The sequence below is a fragment of the Oryctolagus cuniculus genome, chromosome 18 (genome assembly GCF_964237555.1).
Source record: "Oryctolagus cuniculus chromosome 18, mOryCun1.1, whole genome shotgun sequence".
NCBI lineage: Eukaryota > Metazoa > Chordata > Mammalia > Lagomorpha > Leporidae > Oryctolagus > Oryctolagus cuniculus.
Window position 1 is genome coordinate 64,430,642 of NC_091449.1, and position 17,459 is coordinate 64,448,100.

A 17,459-nucleotide genomic window follows, 5' to 3' on the forward strand; every position below is an offset into this window, starting at 1 on the left:
TTTCCTGCTGTATCCCTCGAGGTTAGAACAAGGTCTGCCCGAATAAATGTCTACTGAATAGACACATTAATGAGAGAGGGATGGAATGGACAGGTAGGGAAGGAACCATGCTGGTCATGTGTTGCTGATTACATTTGAGAGTTAAGCACATCGTGCATAATGGGTCTTAAGAGCCGGAAAAGAGGAGATAGATTCCAGGTTGCAGGATATTTCAGCAATCTGGGCAGAAGAACAAACATGCCTCCTGACTCACATGTTGGGCAGAAAGAATTTTAATCTTTGACAGCATGAAGAATGGAGAATGTTGGAGACAAGCTTTGGCAATGTTCATCCAGATATTGTCCCAGGGAAAGAGGCACAGCCAAACAGCTTAGAGAATTCTGTTCTCATTGATGAGGGCATCCTTCCCTATGGAAATGGTTGAAGGAATGAGAGTCATTGACTTTTGTCCATACCCCCTTCAAGGGCATTGATTGCATCAGATGATTTCACACGATGATCCTGAAAATACAGTGCCTTATGTTTTCATTAACTTCCAGGTAAAATGGATTGGACTTTCTTCCAATATTGGGCTCTAAGAGGATAGTGGACTAGTTGGGAGAACAATTAAAAATACTTGTGCCAGCTCCACGTGCAGAAGTATAAAATTAGTCCCCTACCTACACCTTACACAACAATCCACTTGCAATGGATCAAAGACCTAGATCTATGACCCAGTGCCATCAAATTACTAGAAAACATTAGGGAAAACTCCGCAAGACATTGGCATAGGCAAAGACTTCTTGGAAAAGAGCCCAAAAGCACAGGCAATCAAAAATTGACAAATAGGATTACTTCAGGCTGAGAAGCTTCTGCACCACAGAAGAAACACTCAGCAAAGTTAAGAGGCAACCGACAGAATGGGAAAAAATATTTGCGAACTATGCAACTGATAAACGGTTAATATCCACAATATAAAGAGCTCAAGAAATTCAACAATGACAAAACAATCTTGTTAAGAAATGGACAATGGAAACTTGGGTGTGTCACCTTAGACCCCCTCTTCTCCCTGGAGAACTGAATACTAGATTGTGAAGATGATGAGATTGAAGAAATACAAGAAATAGAGTTAAAAAATTGATTATGAGATTATATAGAAGTAATCAGAAGCAAATGCATGAGCTACTGAAATCTGTACATGACATGAGAGAAAATTTCTCCCATGAAATTGAGATCTTAAAGAGAGATCAAAATGAAATGAAGAATTCAAAAGAATAAATAAAAATATAGTGGAAAGCCTTAACAACATAATCTCTGAAGCAGAAGAAAGAATGTCTGACTTAGAAGACAAAGCACAGGAAATTATACAGTAAAACCAAGGACAAGAAGAGGAAATTAGAGAACTAAAAACACTGTTGGGAATCTACAAGATATTATCCAACAACCCAGCATATGGGTTCTGGGAGTTTCTGAAGGCATGGAGAGAGAGAAAGGTTTAGAAGGCCTTATTAGTGAAATAATAACAGGAAACGTCCCTAATCTGGAGAAAGAAAGGGAAATCCAAGTATAGGAGGCACATAGAACTCCTAATTGATATGACCAGAAAAGATCTTCACCATGACAAATTGTAATCAAACTCACCACAGTAAAACATAAAGAAAAGATTTTAAAATGTGCATGAGAAAAATGCCAGATTACTTTCAGAGGATCTCCAATTAAACTCATAGCAGATTTCTCATTAGAAACCCTACAGGCTAGGAGAGAATGGTGAGATGTATTCCAAGTTTTAAGAGAAAAAAACTGTCAACCCAGAGTACTATACCCTGCAAAGCTCTCATTCATGAATGAAGGTGAAATAAAGACCTTCCATAAGAAGCAGAAATTTAAAAAATTTGTCATCACTCGTCCAGCCTTACAAAAGATGCTTAAGGATGTGCTACACACAGAAACACAGAAACATGGCCATCACTATGAAAGAAGGTGAAGGCTGAACATCTCCCAGTAAAAGTACAAAGGAAATCCAAAGTAAAAATGGGAATATTTATGAAAAAATGGCAGGGCCAAGTCGAATAGTCATCTTGATTGTACATGGCCTCAACTCTCCAGTTAAAAGACACAGAGTGGCTGAATGGATTGAAAATCAAAACCCATCTATTTGCTGCCTACAGGTTACACATCTCACCAACAAAGATGCATGCAGCCTGAAAGTGAAAGTATGAAGCAAGATCCCTACTTTACACCTTGCACAAAAATCCACTCAAAATGGATTAAAGATCTAAATCTATGACCTGATACCATCAAATTATTAGAGAGCATTGTGGAAATCCTGCAAGATACTGCCACAGGCAAAGGGTTCTTGGAAAAGACCTCAGAGGCACAGGCAGTCAAAACTGAAATTAACAAATGGCATTACATCAAATTGAGAAGTTTCTGTACCGCTAAAGAAACAGGAAAATGAAGAACAACCTACAGAATGGGAGAAATTATTAGCAAACTATGCAACTGATAAAGGATTAATAACCAGGATATACATAGATATCAAGAAACTCCACGGTGCCGGTGCCGCGGCTCACTAGGCTAATCCTCCGCCTTGCGGCGCCGGCACACCGGGTTCTAGTCCCGGTCAGGGCACCGGGTTCTGTCCCGGTTGCCCCTCTTCCTAGGCCAGCTCTCTGCTGTGGCCCAGGAGTGCAGTGAAGGATGGCCCAAGTACTTGGGCCCTGCACCCCATGGGAGACCAGGAGAAGTACCTGGCTCCTGCCATTGGATCAGCGCGGTGCGCCAGCCACAGTGCGCCCGCCGCGCCGGCCATTGGAGGGTGAACCAACGGCAAAGGAAGACCTGTCTCTCTCACTGTCCACTCTGCCTGTAAAAAAAAAAAAAAAAAAAAAAGAAACTCCACAACAACAAAGCAAACAGCCCTGTTAAGAGTAGGGCAAAGGACTTAAACAGATATTTTTCAAAAGAAGAAATCCAAATGGTCAATAGGCACATGAAAAATGTCCAGGATCACTGGCCATCAGGGAAATGCAAATCAAAACCACAATGAGGTTTCACCTCACTGCAGTTAGAATGGCTTTCATACAGAAATCAACAAACAACAAATGCTGACGAAGATGTGGGGGAAAAGGTACCCTAATCCACTGTTGGTGGGAATACAAAGTGGTAAAACCACTATGGAAGACAGTTTGGAGATACCTCAGAAATCTGAATATAGACCTACCGTATGACCCAGCCACCCCACTCCTGGGAATTTACCGAAGCCATATTAAAGAGTGGTCTGTACCCCTATGTTCATCACAGCACAATTCACAATAGCTAAGATATGGAATCAACCCAGATGTCCTTCAACTAATGACTGGATAAAGAAATTATGATGTTAAAAAAGAAGAAAAAAATGAAATTATGATGTATATACACTATGGAGTACTACTCAGCTGTAAAAAAAAAATGAATTCCTATCTTTTATAACAAAATCATTGCAACTGGAAACCATTATACTCAGTGAAATAAGCCAGACCCAGAAAGACAGATACCATATGTTTTCCTTTATCTGAGCTAACTAACAGAGTACCTAAAATGTAATGTATTGGAGTGAAATGGAAATTTTGAGATTTGATGATTGTTTATAGCCCTTGTCTCTTCTGTTGAGAAACAGTGTATTTTTCTTCATACTATTTGTTGAACTTTCTCACTTAGCATAGGGTTAACTTTATGATCATTAAGTAAACTAAAAGAAGATCTTTGTAAAAATTAATAATGGGAATGGGAAAGGAGGAGGAAGAAGGTTGGAGAATGGTCAGGAGAGAGGGTAGGGTGTGAAGTATCACTGTTTTCCTAAGTCTGTGTATATGAAATACATGAAACTTATGTAACATAAATAAAATTTTAAAAATACCTATGCCAGTCATATCATTAATCTTAAGAAATTGTCATTGCATGTTTATAACAAATCTCATGAGGCTTAGCGTTGCAATTCCACATCCTATAAAAATAACTGATGGCCGGCGCCGCGGCTCACTAGGCTAATCCTCCGCCTAGCGGCGCCGGCACACCGGGTTCTAGTCCCGGTCGGGGCGCCGGATTCTGTCCCGGTTGCCCCTCTTCCAGGCCAGCTCTCTGCTGTGGCCAGGGAGTGCAGTGGAGGATGGCCCAGGTGCTTGGGCCCTGCACCCCATGGGAGACCAGGAAAAGCACCTGGCTCCTGGCTCCTGCCATCGGATCAGCGCGGTGCGCCGGCCGCAGCGCGCGGGCCGCGGCGGCCATTGGAGGGTGAACCAACGGCAAAGGAAGACCTTTCTCTCTGTCTCTCTCTCTCACTGTCCACTCTGCCTGTCAAAAAAAAAAAAAAAAAAAAAAATAACTGATGTTGCTGTGCTAGAAAAGTCATTCTCAGGACTGCTGGAGCTGAGGTGTCAGCCCTCCAAGGCCAGTGCAGTCATCAGGAGCATGCATTCCTCTTCCTGAGGCCTTTAAGCCGTGGACCACTGGCTTGTTTCTCATGGTTGACCAGCTTCTGCACTGGGGAGCTGTGGCCATGTTTCCTTGTTTCTTTTGTGTGTAACATCTGGTTTGTAACTTTATTCCTACCAGACTCCCTTGCTTAAGAGCTGGTGCCCATTTTTTTTTTAAGATCTATTTGTTTACTTGAAAGGCATAGTTACAGAGAAAAAGGGAGAGATCTTCCATTTGCTGGTTCACTCCCCAGCTGGTTGCAATGGCCAGAGCTGGGCCAATTCAAAGCCAGGAGCGAGAAGCTAGGAGCGTCTTCTACATCTCCCTTGTGGGTGCAGGGGCCCAAGGATTTGGGTCATCTTCTATTGCTTTCCCAGGCACATTAGCCAGTAGCTGGACCGGAAGTGGGGTAGCTGGGACTCGAATGGCCACCCATTTGGGATGTCAGCACTGCAAGCAGTGACTTTACCTGCTATGCCACAGTACCAGCCCTGCTCACTAAAGAGTTATAGATATTTCAGTCTTATGTATCATCAGGAAGCGACAGTTACTATAAGATTTGCCATTATAGCTAGGGAAGCTATAAAATGCTTAGACCTTAGATCAACTACTTTCCCACCCCTTTGTGTAATATATTTTTTTCTGTCTTCTGACAACTTTATGATCGGCTTTCTAATTTTCTTATCAGATGCAAGGCCACAGTCAAAACATCATCTGTTAGGTACAGTCTATACTGGAAACCATGGTTCAGCTGCCAGTTTTAATTAGCAATGTCCGTGAGAATTGTGGCTTCTGTCTTCCTCTTTCCCTGTCCTGAAATCAGCTTCCTACTGGGTTCTCCTCATATTTCACAGCAGGGAATTCTAGGATATTTCCCACTTCCCTTCTGTATGTTTCTACATAGCAAATTGTGTTCCACACATCTTGCTGCACGACCAGTATAGAGAAAAGAGAGAGAAGCAGTCAAGTAGTCCAGTAGTCAGGTAATGAGAACTCAGCAATGTGCTGCTGACTACTTAGGGGAGAGAAAGGCCTTTATCTAGTGGGGGGAAATGAGCATCCAAGATTTTAACTACCACTTGGGGACTTTTTAGCACTTGACTCGATTTAAAAGTTGTTTGACAAGGAGACTGATGCTGCCATCATGTCTGAACACATTTTTAAAGAAGATGGAGGGCCGGCGCCGCGGCTCACTAGGCTAATCCTCCGCCTAGCGGCGCCGGCACACCGGGTTCTAGTCCCGGTCGGGGCGCCGGATTCTGTCCCGGTTGCCCCTCTTCCAGGCCAGCCCTCTGCTGTGGCCAGGGAGTGCAGTGGAGGATGGCCCAGGTGCTTGGGCCCTGCACCCCATGGGAGACCAGGAAAAGCACCTGGCTCCTGGCTCCTGCCATCGGATCAGCGCGGTGCGCCGGCCGCAGCGCGCCGGCCGCGCCGGCCATTGGAGGGTGAACCAACGGCAAAGGAAGACCTTTCTCTCTGTCTCTCTCTCTCACTGTCCACTCTGCCTGTCAAAAAAATAAAAAAAATAAAAAATAAAGAAGATGGAAGGTGGTTTAAGTTTCAATATTCTTTTTGGAAAACAAAGCGTTAAATAGTTTATCATTTAGAATACATTCTTCTGTAAGTAGAAAAATGTTCAAGTAATCCTGATTTAAATGATAAAGATATTGAAATCCACCACATCATAAGAACTTGATGCAGCAGTATAGTGAGGGAAGAATGGAAATAAGGATCTTGAAGATTATTTTGGCCTTTATTTCATGGAGAGAAATTGTTGCCACAACTCCAAGCATCAAGTCCTGCGTCCCAAGCAGAAAAGTGGGAAAACAGAAAGACTTCCTCCTTGTGAGGCTCCATTGTTTCATTAGCACAGGAAAACTACCCGACGGGCTTCTCCTCATGTCTCCCTGGACAGAGTTTGGTCTTTGCCTTCTGTTAAGGAAGGAAGGAAGGATTTGACACAGTGGTTTAGGTCATCTTAAAGTGAGAAGGGCTGGGTGACTTCATACGGTAAAGAGATGTCTGCCTTCTGCTCCGGGAGTGCGTGGTTTACCATCTCAGTAAGCGGAAACAAAAATGTCTTCCCCAGATGTGTTGTGATCAGTTGTGTGAAAGAGCTAAAAATTACTCTCCAATTTGTAGGAGTGACTGTCGAAGGAGATCCTCACTGTGTGGAGAGGTGGGAGTGGATGGGTCTGATGCTGGGACTGGCAGGCTTCCAGGTAGAAGCTCAATTTACCTGTCTAGGGAATTCCAGCCACCATTTCCTCCAGTTAGCTGGCCACACGGGTACTGAATGCCCTGAAATTTCAACCCCCCATCAACCACACAGAGTATTTTGATCATCACAGATGACGGCCCCTTGCTGGCCTTCAGTCCACCAAACTTGAACTGTTCTTGTGGACACTGCCTGTTGTTTCCAGTTACATAGTCGAGGCATGGACTGTGAATTCCCGAACACCCCCTGACTCCACCCACAAATGCAGCTCCCCGAGAGTGCCAGGCTGGAATCAACTCTGCAGTCAGACTGGAGCTATAAGTGCTAAGTGGAGTTTGGCAGAAAGGAGGAACAATCACATTTTCTATAAGAACAGAAAAAACCATGGTTATTACATAAGCCAGGGGAAGAACAAAATTACACAGGTGTGAAGAAGACTCTGCCTAGAATGGCTGAAAAACACAGACCACACAGATAGGGTAGCATTCCTTCAGCAGTCGAGTGATGTTATCAATAATGTGCATGGCCCATTTGCAAAAATCTGGGGGAGTTGACTGTACTGTGGAAATGCTGGCAACAACACCTTTAAAATTAAGGTGCTGATGTAAGGACTTAGTGAGAGTCATTCTCTGAGTCTGGAGCTGTTTCTAAGGGAGCTAAATAAAAGTGCAGCAATTAACTGAGATGTATGAGAAATTGGTATAATACCAGATGCTAGGAGTCTTGTCTACACACCGAGTGGAAATGGCATTGCTTATCCAGCACTGACCTTGTAGTGTGAGCACAGTGCATTCATTATCTCATTTAATTCTTACAATAGCTGGCTGAAGCTGATGCATTTATTATCTCCATTGGACAGATCAAGAGGATTGCAGCTTAAAAGGCTTACCTAGTAAGTGGAAAGGTCAGGATGTAGGTAGACCCAAGCTGTCTGAATCCAAAAGCTGTGTTGGTAACCTCGACTCTGTGCTGTCAGATGAAATTAAAATACTGAAGTCATTCAAAGAAATTGTAACTCTGATTGGGTAAACTGATTACTAGGGCTGTGTCTGTTCTCCAGAGATAAGATGATGCTGTGGGTTTCGGGGTATGTGTTATGGACTCCTTCTAGCATGAGCGACAGATCCCTGGCCCTTTAGGCCCTTTAGGGTTCTGTCAGAAGAGGGAACACTGTCTCCAGTGGTCAGTGAATGGTGGCACCCAGAACTGTGCTCATTCATATCACCAGAACACAGGAATACTTCATTGTCTATGGCAAAAGAGGACTTTGCAAATGCATTGAAGTTTAGAGACAGTGGGATGGGGAGATTATCCTGGGTTATCTGGGTGGGTCCAGTGCCCAGTGTAATCACAAGGGCCCTCCTGAAGGAAGAGGAGACGTGAAGATGGAGCCAGAGGTTGGAGTGATGTGAGGAAGGGGCTGCGAGCCGAGGAAGGCAGGCAGCCTCAAAAAGCTAGAAAAGGCAAGGGAATGGGTTTTCCCCTGGAACCGGCAAAGGAACACATCCCTGCCAGTCTTGATTTTAGACTTCTGACCTGAGCTGCGGAAGAGTGAGGTTGCACTGTGAACCACCAAGCCTCAGGGAAAGCTATGAAGCAGTAGGAACCCGATCCCACTCCCCTGCTAGAGTCCAGGGCAACCTCGGCTTCAGGCTTGGCTGGGTTCAAGTGCTCTCATGGGGTGACCCTGACTGTCATGGGGAGCTTTTCTTCTCCATACCTTAGCTCTACTTTCTTCTACCATGGCCTTAATTCACAGCTGAGATTTCCCTGAGTGGTGGACAGCTGACATTTAGTAGCGGCAAGACTTCCACCTCACCACTTTAGCCATCCTGTTGGAGCAAATTGCGCCTCTTTGTGATGATAGCTGCCAAGTGTCCCTGGTCCACGGGCCTGGCTTATACCCTTCGTTGTCTCTGTGGTTCTGATTGGCCAGGCCTTGCTCGCTGACCCTGCCTCAAGGTGGGAAGGGGAGATCAGCCCCTACCTGAACCTCAGGGACTTTTGAGATGGAGGGGTGCTACCCAAAGACAGCTGGGTAGGGAGACACAAGAGGTGTGTGGAATAGGAAATGATACAGATACAGTGTAATGTGGGCCCATGCTGTTTCTAAGGGAAGTCACAGAGGCAGAAATCAATTATAGGCAGCAATTGTGGGGTGAATCTGGGGCTTTGTTGAGAGCTGATGGAGAAGGACAGGTGTGAAAGAGACGAGAAGACAGAGCAGGGCCACTTGCTTCCTGGATGAGAGCAAGGGAAGCACGAGAACCACCCTGTTGAACTCATGAGGCTGATGCCGCCTCCTTGCCCCTGGCTCCAGCCTCCTGGGGCTGGGAGCAGAGAAGGGATTCTGCAGGGCAGTCTTGGCACCCCAGCCAAGCTCCGCCTGCCCCTGCAGTCTCTGCACACTCCTGGAGACCACGGCAGAGAGCGCCAGGCCCTGGAGTGCCTGTTGCCCAGGGTGGCTGAGATCAGACACTGCTCCCTCCTTAGGCTGCCACCTTTCACCCTTGGCATTTATCTTAAAAAATGAATGAGGAGGCGGATGATATTGATGGTCGTGGCAGGCGGATTCTGTAGACAGGCCCTTCACAGTGAGCTCAGACTGCTTTTTCTTCACAAGGCTCACAGAAGGCGCCTGAGGCGTGTGAATCTTTTATTCTTACCCTGGGTGAGGATTCCTCTCTGCTGGTGCCTGTAACTAGACAGGATAGGCACTTTAGCCTCTGGTTCTAAAACCAAGTTGAGTTTCCTTGATCCTTTAAAAGTAGAAGTGAGATTATGCCACCTTTGCTCATAGCTATCCAATGGCTCAGTAGCTCCTGCAGGGTCAATGCCAAGCCCTAACCAGGCTTAAACCAGGGACCCCTGGTCAGCTCTTTGACCTCCTCACCTGCTGCTTTGACCACACTCCCTACCCCACTTACTCCAGAATAGCCACACGGCCTCCTGGTTTATTCCTTCGTTGTCTTTCTGACCCTGTTCCCACAGTTAAGAAGCCTTTATGAGGTCAGGAATTTTTGTCTATTCTATTTACTGCTGTATCCTCAACATCTGAAAGAATGACTGTACATAGAAGGTGCTCAGTAATTATTAGTTGGATTGTGGCGATGGGCTAACTCGTGAATGTGTGCACACAGTCCTTTCACAAACATGTACCAAACACACACAAAGCACCCGCTCCTGAACTAGGCACTGCAGTCAGCAATGGAAGTTTGACGTGGTCTCTTGAACAGCGAGGAGGAGAGAGTAACAGGCAAACCAGCAATGGCAACCCCAAGTGCTAATTCCTAGGAGGGCACAAGCCCCACGTGCCAAGGTGACAAAGGGAAGGAGCGAGCACACCAGAGCCAAGACTGCTTCCGGCTTCTCTATGTGTGGCTGTGCCTGGGGACCCAACACATAATTGCCACTTCATTGTTTATTTCCCATTGGAACTGTCTGCAGATATATACACCACTTTTCTGAGCCAGTGCATTCTAAATCCAATAGGCTCCCCTGCTCCCAGGCTGAGTTCTGACTCCTGGGTCGTTTAATCCCCAAATACTGGTGTTTGCTGGTGGAAAATTGTTGTTTCCTCTTGATGCTGAGAGCAAATGGAAAACCAGAGAGCGTAGCAGTCTCTTCATACTCAGAGAAAGATGCAGAGAGATGGGCCACAGGTGGTTCATGCTGGGTGTCAAGGGGCTGGCGTGCTTCTCACTTGACCTGGCTCTTCTTTTCTGTACCAGATTCACCCCATGGCTCTCAGGGTGGCCAGTTTCTTCTCATTATTCAAACCTCAATTTAAAGATCAGTTCCTTGGAGGAGAGACAGTGCTAGGCCATACTACCTCAAACTTCCGCCCTTCCTACATTGTGTCCATCATTGTCTTCGTGTCACTAACATAACCTGGATGTATCATCTGTCTGCTTGTCTCTTTCCCTCATTAGAAGCTAAGTGCTTTGCAGACAGGAGCTTTTTCTGTCTTGTTTGCTGTTGTGTCTATGTGTACATAGTCAGTACTCAAGAAATATTTAGTAAATAAACATAGCAAATAGACAAGCACTTGAGCTGCAGCACCATGGAATCTTGGAATTCATGGTACTAGAAAGGGTCAATGCTGGTTGGTTCTTATTTCTTGCACCTGAGGAAGGTGAAGCCCAGGAAAGGAAGTAGCTCAACAAAAGGTCTCCTGGGAGACAAATCCACACCACAGCCCCACCTCTGGCAGACACACCATCTACTGCTTTCTAGGAACTCTGAGCTCATGGGTCACTCTTGAACTGGGTGGCAATAAGGGCATCCTTTGGAAGAACCCCTTGGAGAATAGCCAGTCCCGGCACTCTCTTAGTGATGTCCTGTAGTGGAATCCCTGTGTTGAACACACTGCTCTTCCAAGCTACCTGGTGTTTCAGGAGGGATTAGGACACACCCCTCTAGTTCTTCTACCTATACTGTTTAGCCCCTTCAGGAGGCTTATTACATATTCCACGGGGATCACAAACACGAAAATCACCATTAATCCCAAGAATGACCTTAAATAGTGTCTGATAGTCCTCCTAGAGCCAGCAACTCATTTTGCATACCAAGTAATCACTTCAGCCTTAGAGTTCCAGTGCATTCCAGAATTGCCAAGTTTCCCTACGTGTGTAGTTTTCAAGAGCTGCTCAAAAATGTCAGCCCTGTGTTTGTTTAATTTACTTTAGCCCTGTGTTCCTTCTTTAATTTCCTTTTTAATTGAGGTATATACTCCACAAAGTAAAACACATACATTTTCAGTGGAAGTAACTTTTTTTATTTTTAAGATTTTGCTGATTAGTTTGCCTGTTTTTTTTTTTTTTTCCACTTTGTGTAAACGTTGCCAATCAGAACTTTTCTATGTGTGGCTCCGGATATTTTGGTTAATATTTTGTCTGTGATATTCAGTATTTTATTCAATAGGTGACATAATATTTCTATTTTAGTTTTTCATTTTATGTTTAGGACAGTTGGCTTGCTACCAGTTTTTGTGAATAATATCACTGTGAGCATTTTCATACCTGTGTTTTTGTGGGCGAGCATTCATTTCAGCCATGTATGTCATCAGAAGTAGAATTACTAACACATGTCAGCTTTCAAAAATACTGCCAGAATTTTTCCCAAAGTGGTCATATCAGTTTGCACTCCCACCTACAGTCTCTTCACTGACTCTTGGCATTGTCTGTCCTTTTAGATAGAGCCATGCTAGTGTCTCACTGTACTTGTACCTAGCATAGCTGCTGACTAATGATTCTGGAGCGTTTTTAAATGTTTATTTAACCTGCATGCTAAAGAACTGCACATTTCTTGTTCAGAACGTGTATTCCCCTAAAGGTCATAGACTACCACTGAACTTCTCATCCTTTCTCATGAAACTTTCTCCATGTTCCTGTGGAGTGTGGTCGTAACCATTCATGCAAGAACAGGATAAGAAATCTCAACTCTTTGTTTCCTTCCCCGTTGTACACAAGAGATCTCAAAGTCCTCGGGGCCCTATTTCAGAAACCTCTCCTGCATGTGTGTGCTCCTCTGCATTCTCACGTCATCTCTCCAGTTGAGTTTTACCATCTCTCATCCCTACGAGCGGCAGAACCTCTCTCCATATTCCCTTAACTGAAGTTGGGTCCTGTCTTCTCAGGGGTGTTTTCCTTGTTAGTGTAGCTTGCTGTACAACTGGATACACAGGAAACAGGAACTGTGGGGACCACTACCAGTTTTAGAATGCTTAGTTTATTTCAGACTTGCAAAAATTCATTAAATGTATTACCTGAGAAGTAGATACTCTACCATTCTCCTTTCCCCAGTTTCAGACAAAGAAAAAAGAGAGGAAAAAACAACTGGAGCTAGGGGTGAGCTAGCATGACTGAGCTGGGGTTTAAAACCAGTGTGTGTCTTTTTTTTAAGATTTATTTATTTATTTGAAAGTCAGAGTTACACAGAGAAGGAGAGGCAGAGAGAGAGAGAGCGAGAGAGAGAGAGAGGTAGGTCTTCCCATCCACTGATTCACTCCCCACTTTGCCACAAAGGCCAGAACTGTGCTAATCCAAAGCCAGGAGCCAGGAGTTTCTTCCAGGTCTCCCATGTAGGTACAGGGGCCCAAGGACTTGGGCCATCTTCTACTGCCTTCCCAGGCCTTAGAAAAGAACTGGATCAGAAATGGAGCAGCCAGGACTCAAACTGGTGCCCATATAGGATGCAAGCATTGCAGATGGTGGCTTTACCCACTATGCCATCTTCTACTGCTTTCCCAGGCCACAGCAGAGAGTCATATCAGAAGTGGAGCAGCCAGGACTCGAACTGGCGTCCATATGGGATGGGATGCTGGCACTGCAGGTGGCAGCTTCACCCACTACACCATAGCACCAGTCCCCACTGTGTGTCTAAAGACCCAGATGCCTAATCACTCTACAGTATTTGCCAGTGGTGCTTCACTGAAAGTTGCAAGCTCATGTTTAGTAAACAGATTTTATTTTCTTACACAGTTGTGGCCTGGAGATTTATAATTATACAGTTGGGAAGGAGGTAGACTTGACAGGTGCCATCTTGGCTAGAGGAACATTAAGGCCAGTATTCGAGAGCTGAGCCTCTCCAGAGACAGCTTCCTTCCTTGGTGAGAGCTATGAGTCAGGAGAATTGGACCAAGGAGTGAGGGTGGGTCCCTGCAAGCTCTCATCCCCACTGCAGCTGCTGCTGCCAAAGGGACTTCAGTGCTGTCTGCAAGTGGAAAGGATGGCCTTCACTGTAGAAGGAAGGGGCAGGGGGTCTTGCTGGAGCTGGAGCTGGCAGACTCAAAGGCAGGTAAAGCGGCCATGAGCACTCTTCCTCTGTGCAGGTTCCAAGTGGGCCTGCAGGCAGTCAGCAGGCAACAGTGGCAGCTCCCAGGAGTCCAAAAAAGCATCCTCATAGCATGTGGGTTCTTATAAGCTCTCAGACATTATATAGGAATTGTGTCTCTGTAACTCAGATCTTTAAGATCTAGCCCCTGGTGTGCTAACATACCAGGAATTAAATGCAGACACTAGTATGCATCACATTGCGTCAAGCATTTGGCAAAGCATTTTACTGCCACAAGCCCATGTAAAACTTGGAATAATCTTATGAAGGAGTTACTTTTATTGTGCCCATTTTGCAGATGGGACTCTCCCAAGACCTAGAGAGATTAAGGTCAAGTCCAGGGCCAATGATTCTCAAATGCTAATAAGCTTGTGAATCACCCGGGGACCTGGTTACAACGAAGATTCTGACCTTGCAGTTTGGGGTGGGACTGAGACTCTGCATTCCTCCTGGTCAGCTCCCAGGTGACACCGCTGCTGGCTGGGGACTGTGGTCGTGGCACAGCCCAGGTCAAGAGCTGGTGAGTGGCAGCGTAGAGTCCATCCAGGGAATGGGCTCCAGAGCTTCCTCTCTGTCACCCTGCTGTCCTGCTTCCTGCCACAGCACTGACAACCTCTCACTTCCACACCAGAGCACATGCGAGCATCCTTGCTCCCTTACGTTAAGACCTGTGGGTGCTCTCCTTTTCCCTCTGCGCACCCTCCTTGCCTTCCCGTTCACCTCTTTGCCTTTCCTTTTCTCTCATACTGGAAAGCCCCTCCTCCCCACCCCCCGCCCTGTATTCACTGAGCTTGTCCCCTCCCACCTCTGGGGTTGCTACTCCAATGTCCCCTCCTCAGAGAAGATAACATTACACAGCTCCCCCGCCCTGCAAGCCACCCTTCTCCTCCTCCGACCTCTACCCTAGCTGTGCTTCTTCAATGGCCTTTGTCCCTGCCTACCCATGTATATCATGCAGGGTCCTGCGGATCATCTGTGTCCCTCACTACCACGTAAGCACCATGAGGGCAGAACTTTATGTTCAGCTTCTAGAATGGTGTCTATGACGTAGTGAAAGTCAGTAATCATGGATGGAATGAATGAACGAATGAATATGTAGTCTCACTTCCTAATGTGTAATAACAAAAGCACCTAACATTTGCTGAACCCATTCAGAACCGCCGACAGCACATCAGCCACTTTACGGAGTGAATCCCGTGTTGTTCTTAGAATAACTTAGAGCTGCTATTAATCCCAACCTTCAGGCGAGGAAACTGAAATTCAGAGAGCTTCACTTCTAGCCCAAGGTCACACAGCTCCTGAGTGATAAAGTCCTAACTACTCCCAAGTTATCAAAAAGTCACTGTGCTGGGCATCAGGGGACCTCCCCCCATTTCCACGGTGACGAGTCTTGTCCCGGCTCTGTCGCAGGATCAAGTAGATGGAAACGCTGAGCTCGGAGAGGAAGATGCCACACTGAATCACACATATTTAAACAAGCTAGAAAGAAGTGGAGAATGGCTGGCTTGGTAAATTAATCCGCATTTTCTCCTCTTTCCATTTTTATTGTGCAAGCTTCCTCTTGGTCAGGAGAAATGATTCCACCTGATGTTTGCTTTTAATTTTGCTACAATGACCCTTGCTCTGCAGGGTGACCAAACATGTGCATGTCAAACCCCAATCACTACCGGGGGCCGTGCTCCTTCTGTACATCAGGCGTGGAGTCTCAGTGCAGGAGGAAGGAGGAGCCAGGGTTGCACTTTGTACCCAGCCCCTCAGCAGTTTCTGGTGCATTGTGAATAGTTAAATAGAAATAACCTCTTATTAACCTTGGAAGCAGGTGAGCAGGTTTATTTAATTGCGACAAGAGGCAAGAGTGTATTTTCTTTCTTTCTTTCTTTCTTTCTTTCTTTCTTTCTTTCTTTCTTTCTTTCTTTCTTTCCTTCTTTCTTTCTTTCTTTCTTTCTTTCTTTCTTTCTTTCTTTCTTTCTTTCTTTCTTTCTTTCCTTCCTTCCTTCCTTCCTTCCTTCCTTCCTTCCTTCCTTCCTTCCTTCCTTCCTTCCTTCCTTCCTTCCTTCCTTCCTTCCTTCCTTCTTTCTTTCTTTCTTTCTTTCTTTCTTTCTTTCTTTCTTTCTTTCTTTCTTTCTTTCTTTCTTTCTTTCTTTCTTTCTTTCTTTCTTTCTTTCTTTCTTTCTTTCTTTCTTTCTTTCTTTCTTTCTTTCTTTCTTCTTTTATTTAATGAATATAAATTTCCAAAGTACAGCTTATGGATTACCCCATAACTTCCCTCCCACCCGCAACCCTCCCCTTTCCCACTCCCTCTCCCCTTCCATTCACATCAAGATTCATTTTCAATTCTTTTTATATACAGAAGATCAGTTTAGCATATATTAAGTAAAGATTTCAACGTTCCACCCACTGATTGGAATCTGACACCAGCTTCCTGCTAGCACATGTGGCAGAGGACACGTTTTTTTTTTTTTTTTTTTTTTTGACAGGCAGAGTTAGACAGTGAGAGAGAGAGAGAGAGAGACAGAGAGAAAGGTCTTCCTTCTGTTGGTTCACTCCCCTAATGACCGCCATGGCCGGTGCTCTGCCAATCTGAAGCCAGGAGCCATGTGCTTCCTCCTGGTCTCCCATGTGGGTGCAGAGCCCAAGCACTTGGGCCATCCTCCACTGCCTTCCCCGGCCACAGAGAGTTGGACTGGAAGAGGAGCAACCAGGACTGAACCGGTGCCCCAACCGGGAGTAGAACCTGGAGTGCCGGCGCCTCAGGTGGAGGATTAGCCTAGTAAGCCGCAACGCTGGCTAAGAGTATATTTTCTAGGTGGGTGTGTGATCAGCTGGAATGCAGAGGCCTGGGACTGAAGCGTGGGACAGCCCCCATTATACCATCTGTGTTGCTTTTGCATGGTCGATGGTGATCCTGCCAGTCCTGCTCCGCAGAGCAGAGCTGAGTGTCTTCCCTTCCCAGTGATCAGGGATGTCCTCTTGCAGATAAATCTTTCCTGTCCTCTGGGCAGCTGGGTTAGTCCTGGGTCCCCCAGAATACTGCCAGTGTCACCACTTGGCCCAAGAAATGGGGTATCACCAAAGTTTTGAAAAGTGTTGTCATTTTTTCCCAAAAGCCCGGCATTCAGGCTAAGGACAGTGGGGGCTCCCAGGAAAAACAGTGTCCAGCTTCAAGGATGCCCACAGTTGTGTACCTGGAGGCCTGTGCACCAGAGCTGCTTGGGGGACAGAGATGACTCCAGCGCAACATCCAGCCTTAGAGCGGGGGAAGAAGTTCTTGAACAATGAGCGATATTTATAGTAATCATTATAATAAAACAATAGCAACAGTAACAACATAGAAAATGCTTGGAGCCTCTTGCGTTTGAATCATTCTCCCTACATCCACAAAGCTCCTCGCCAGGTCGAGTCCAGGAGTCTCATTTATGTAGAGTCCTTAACCGTGTTCCTCTGCCACATGTACTAGCAGGAAGCTGGTGTCAGATTCCAATCAGTGGGTGGAACGTTGAACAAAGGGGCAGGTGGGAGAACCACAGGGGATAGCTAGATGCCCACGGAGGAGCTGCCCAACCACCCTCAGTCCTGAGGGCCAAGCAGAACTTGTTGAAACCCCAGAAGCCTGCTGAGACGGTGTCCTTGAATGACGTGTGGCCTTGGGCGAAGGGCCAGCAGCCACCCTGGAGCTGACCCCGTAGGAAGAGGGTCACCACTTTATACTCTTCTGTCCTCCAGTGTCCTGCTGGGGCTTCTTATTGGCCAGACTGAAGCAGAAACTAAAGTCAAGGCTGTAGATTGATGCAGCCCTCACAGGCCCAGGGGTGGGGAGAGCGTGTCGGGGAGTGGATCTGCAGGGACAGAGGGAAGAGAGTCAGCACACATGGAGGGTGACCCAGCAGGGCAGGCTCTGGACCTGAGTGAGGCCAATCTGCTCTCTGTCCTCAGAATTTAGAGCCAGGCCTGGGAGTCCTGGGAGTGATTTTGC

At 46.0% G+C, this 17,459-nt stretch overlaps 1 protein-coding gene and 1 long non-coding RNA gene across 2 annotated transcripts in view; one reads left to right on the top strand and one right to left on the bottom strand.

The window, feature by feature from the left end:
* CDH13 (cadherin 13) overlaps positions 1-17,459 on the top strand; it is a 1,467,366-nt gene that overhangs the window by 268,773 nt on the left and 1,181,134 nt on the right. The gene's annotated exons all lie outside the window — the stretch shown is intronic.
* On the bottom strand, positions 13,142-14,492 carry LOC127491386 (uncharacterized). The gene is made up of 3 exons (XR_011384128.1): positions 14,428-14,492; positions 13,898-14,003; positions 13,142-13,269 (listed from the first exon to the last, which is right to left on the bottom strand). It is a non-coding gene; the product is annotated as an uncharacterized lncRNA (long non-coding RNA).